Source organism: Aplysia californica, unplaced genomic scaffold (genome assembly GCF_000002075.1).
Source record: "Aplysia californica isolate F4 #8 unplaced genomic scaffold, AplCal3.0 scaffold00559, whole genome shotgun sequence".
In the NCBI taxonomy this organism is placed as follows: Eukaryota; Metazoa; Mollusca; class Gastropoda; order Aplysiida; family Aplysiidae; genus Aplysia; species Aplysia californica.
In genome coordinates this window covers 155,033-160,370 of record NW_004797829.1, presented here as the reverse complement: position 1 = coordinate 160,370, position 5,338 = coordinate 155,033, and the positions used below count along the sequence as shown (strand labels likewise).

Genomic DNA, 5,338 nt, shown 5'->3' with positions numbered 1-5,338 from the left:
CAGAGAGAGAGAGGCAGAGAGAGAGAGAGAGAGAGAGAGAGAGGCAGAGAGACAGAGAGAGACAGAGAGAGAGGGAGAGAGTGACAGAGACAGAGAGACAGAGAGACAGAGACACATACAGAGAGAGAGAGAGAGAGAGACAGACAGACAGAGAGAGAGAGAGAGAGAGAGAGAGAGAGAGGACAGCAGAGAAAGATAAAAGTAGTAAAAAAGGCACCAACGTCGTGATGGAGAGATGGAAAAAAGAGGTTGAGATAAAGAAAGTGTGAAGGGGAGATGGAGATGTAGAGAATACAAAAAAGAGGGAGAGGGGAGGAGAAAGAGAGACAGAGAGAGAAACAGAGAGAGAAACAGAGAGAGGGAGAGAGAGAGAGAGAGAGAGAGAGAGAGAGAGAGAGAGAGAGAGATAGCAGATGGAGATTGGGAGAGGTTATTATATTATTATGAATATATGTTGTACATAGAAGCAAGCTACACTCTTCCGAATTATAATAATATGTTTCAAGCCAATATTTGTTGGTAAATGTGTACGTGTATTAAACTTTTGGGCTCTCTACTGGTGTGTTACTGCCGTCATCTCTCATATTATCATAAGCTATAAATATTATACGTCTTTCATCTTCACATCTGTTATTTCTTTTTTCTTATCTCGTGATTTGAAAAATATTCGATTCCATTAAACTTTACAGTTGCTACATAGATAAACCGACTTGTATCAAAGCAACAAAAATTATGTGTCAGTATATCTAGCACATTGTTTCAATTTTTGACAGCTCGTTATCTAAAGTGCAGGAAAGGGAACATCGTTTAGAAAACAATTTTTTCTGTGCGAAACACCTTTTGTCTGTGAAATATGATGTAGCGTCCCTTTTAACGCTGTAGGGTTGTGTTAAAGGTTGGACCTCTGAATGTCACGTCGCTCTCCGATAGGTCCTAGCAGAGCCCGTACATAACAAAATAGTTCTCTCAGCCAAAAAAGTGTCCGCAGAAGTCCGCGCATTGATTCAGATGGCGCAGCAGTATTTGTTTTGAAGCTCTCTTTCGCTTCTCCAGAAGAAGAATAGGAATAGCACAGTTTGTTAGTTTCACTTTTATTGTCTTTCACACCAGAAAGCTAACTCTGTTCGCAAAGTCCGCGTTTCTTCGAACAGGGCACCACCGAATTTTGAGGACACTTTTTAATGGGCTCAAAGAGAGGAGTGAACTATCTTGTTATACACGATCTTTGGTCCGAGTCAAGAAAGTGGAGAGCCCTGAAAACTCTTCGAAATTTAAAAAAAAAACGTCTTCAACAACAACTGACAAACAAACAACCATGTTTGAGAATACTCTGTGTGTGATTGGAATGAGGGGCATCTGTACTTTAGTCCAGCTCAGAGTGATACCAGCTAAGATAATGGCAAACGCACCCCTCTTTGGAATGGTTTGGAGTTGTGGGGTGTTCATTTTGCATTATGGTTTTTAAGAATCTAATCTATCCCCCCCCCCCCTTCCCTCCATACTTCCTTTTTTTCCCTCCCACACTTCAGACCCTTTCTATTCTTTACCTCTTTTATGATTACTGTGCCCCGTCTGTTCAGATTACAAAACATAATCATATTATTATTATTGTCTGACTTAGTGGTTAGGCTACCGGACTCGTAATCGGGAGGTTGTGGGTTCGGGGGTTCGAGCCGCGGGCCCGACGTTGTGTCCTTGGGTAAGGCACTTTACACGAATTTTCCTCACTTCACCGAGGTGGGAATGGGTACCCGGCCATAGACAGTGAAAGATCTTGTCAGCATGTTAGTGTTTTAGCGCGTATAAATTGCCGCTTGCACTGTATGCTTCCCAGGAAGTTGAGGTTGTTTCAGAATGCTCTCAGGTCTGCTGGGGTAATAGAAAATATTGTTAAGCGCATAGAGCCTGTTGTTGAGTGGGGATTTGCACTATACAAATGCTATCTATAATTTTCTTTTTTAAAAATCAAGAAGTCTCCATGTCGTGAACACATTGAGGTAGGCCTACACGACAATGTTTGGTCTTCTTGATTGTTAGTAGGTGAGAGACCGGCGTGCCGGCCAGTGAGAGCGTTTACGCTTAAGCCCAGAAGTATGAACAAAGTTGTGAATACATAATAAAATTGAAAAATTGTTTGAAATTATGATGTCCCACTTTTTTTCTTACTTTTATATCCTTTGTTGTGTTTATGAAGCTAAATTTTACTGCTCTGAACCTGTTTGAGAGCCAGAATGAATGATGTTAAGGGTTGCTTTTAAGAACAAGGTGGCTATCTCTAAAAATGCTGTATTGAGAAAATCGAAGGTAAAGTTTTACCCCTTGTTCAGTTTCTTTAAAAGACAAGGAGAGTTTTCTCTACAACCAAACAAATATACACACCAGTGAAATCGAACTTCTCCTATAGGTAAGACAATGTCCACTTTTGGTGCGAGTCAGATTTTTGGAAACCCCCGAAATCTGGGTTAGCCCGCTTGTCCTTAAAACCGACCAATTGTGAATACAAGATAAAGGGAAAATGTTTGAAATTATGATGTCCCAATTCTTGTCTTACTCTTATATTACATGCATTGTGTTAAGTTTATAAAGTTAAAACGTACTGCTCTGAACCTGGCTGGGTTTACGTGTTGAGAACCAGAATGAATGATGTTAAAAGGTCGCTTTTAAGCACAAGGTGGTATCCCGAAAAATGCTGTTTTGAAAAAGTCGAAAGAAAATTTGTGCCCATTGTTCAGTTTCTTTAAAAACAAGGAGAGTTTTCTCTATAACCAAAAGAATATACACACCAATGAAACCAAACGTCTCCTATAGGTAGGAAAATACACCCACCTTTGGTGTGAATAAAAATTTCTGGAAATCCCTGAAATCTGGGTTAGCCCTCTTGTCCTCAAAAGAGACCAAATTACAACTGGAGAGATGAGAAACATGTTGACCCTTCTCTGACTTACAGACTTCTTGGATCCTCCTGTTGGAAGAATAATACGAGTATTAATAAGTTCAAATTCGACTTGCATTGAAGTATCGGAAGGTCACGAGTTATTCAACTTGCAGTCCTACTGCAACACAGGTTCATTCGATTATCGTTTCATAAATCCAGTGCCACCCTTCAACCACCCGCAAAAGTTCACTTGTGTTTTCATTCACCTCATTGGTTGAGCTCCCTGTGCCAGGATTATATCCTTGGCTTTGATAACAAGAAGACACACGACCACAGGAAAGCACAGAACAAAACAGAAATCAACTTTCAAAAGCAGAACCCCAAAAATAGCGAATTAAAAATTGAAAATAAGCAAATTTTGACAGCAGCTGTCAGGCCCACCTTCCAGGCACCCACAATGTCCACAAGTACATGTACATTTTTCGTTTGTTGAGTTGAGCTTTGTATGAAAGATCAGATTCTCTCATGCTTTTTAAAGTTTTAGTAAGTGTGTTACTGCACTTGAAACACAATAAGGTCATATACGTGCCGAAGATTAGAGGTGTTACAAAAGAGAAACAAAAAATAATGAGGGGAGATAAAAACGATAGCTGTTTGATTGAAAAGAAGACGCACACCACACTAGAGCACCCGCCAACCTCCCACTTTTCTCATGCCCTGCTGTGTTGACGGGAAGCACATAACCATTATATAGATCATAGATGCGTACAAAACAAACAAGCCTTTTAAAAACCAAACGAAATAAACCATGGGCTTATTTGTTTGGTTGGGGGGGGGGAGGAGGGGGGTGTTAAAGAAAGATGATACTTACCAGTGTCGCTCTCAAATCATCACAATGTTCGCCAGAAATGAAATTTGAAAAATGAGATCCCAGGCCAAATGTTCAGATTGCGCCTCCCTTTTTGTTGACAAGAAAACGCACAACCACAAAGATGAAGGGAAAAATATTTAAAAAACAGTCCAAAAACCCCCTACCAAAAAAAGACACTTTAAAGTTAAAGCAGCAAAAGAGAAAAGGAAAGATGTACAAATACCAAACCAAGACAAATCAAAATACAAAGTCAGATCAGACGGTAACAACAAAGGGAGCAGCGGAAGTAGGAGTGCTGATAACAACATCAGTAGGCATTTTTTTTTAAAGAAAGAAAGTAAAGATCACGCCACGACATTTGATAGAAACACCTTAAGAGCTTTTGTTTCATGAGTCATGGGAAGCACCCCAGTATAGCCACCTCCAGAACTCTTGTGGTAACTCTAGGTTCCTGTTCTTTTCCTTGATTTGTTGGTTTTAACCATTAATATTTTCAACGCCAGTTTCAACACTGTAAGGTTATATACGAGTCAAGTGCTTCCAAATTTAACGTCCATCACCGATATAGGATCGAGCCAAGTGGGTGGAGAGCCTCCTTGGAAACTCCCCAAACAACACGAGTTTAACCCTATCCGTACGTCCTAAGGTCATTTTGTACTCCCGGGGGTGTATTCTTCACATTTTAAAATACTTCTAGTACGAAAATCTCTTTGAAACGTTCAGTATTTCTCACAAAATCATTTTGACAGACTGCTATGCAAAGCGTGCGGATCGGATTAACGAATAAATTTCCCATTTGGAAAGTGGTGGCACAGAGTTCCCCAGGTCGTATGGATACGATAGTAAAACACGACGTACGGATAGGGTTAAGAACGCCCCTTATGGGATTCGAACTGGGGCATGTTCCATAATATCCCAGCAATTGACAACTGAGCAAACGACTCAGAAGTGTAAAAATGACAAGTGGGTATGAAGATTATTCTTTTAAAAAAAATTATTCTTGAGGTTTAAAAGTTGGATGTTGAAGCTGTGACGTCATTGTGTCTGCTTACTTCCGAATCTGTCTCAAAGACTGTACATAACAAGATAGTTCACTCCTCTCTTTGAGCCAATTAAAAATAGTGTCCTCGAAATCCGGTGGCGTCCTCTTCGAAAAAGCGCGTACTTTGCGAACAGTGCTATCCTACTTGTGTGAGAACAAAACAATAAAAGAAAAACTAACAAACTGTTCTTTTACTATTCATCTTCTGGAGAAATGAAAGAGAGCATCACAACAAAGACTGCAGCGCCATCTGAAGCAATGCGCGGACTTTTGCGGACACCTTTTTTGGCCGAGTGAACTATCTTGTTATGTAGGATCTTTGTCTGTCATGTGTTTCTCAATGAAATCCAATGCTAGACATACGTCATGGAGCCAATTTTTACTTCCACGAGCTGCTTCTTTCGTCTCTGCACTTTTTAAAAGGAAGAGAATGGTAGGGGTTGGGGTGGGGGGAAAAGATAGAGATAGATAGATAGATAGATAGATAGATAGATAGATAGATAGATAGATAGATAGATAGATAGATAGATAGATAGATAGATAGATAGAT

At 40.1% G+C, this 5,338-nt stretch overlaps 1 protein-coding gene across 1 annotated transcript in view; it reads left to right on the top strand.

Annotated features, from left to right (window-relative positions):
* Positions 1–5,338, top strand: part of LOC101864012 (fork head domain transcription factor slp2) — a 45,479-nt gene that overhangs the window by 29,224 nt on the left and 10,917 nt on the right. The window lies entirely within an intron of this gene.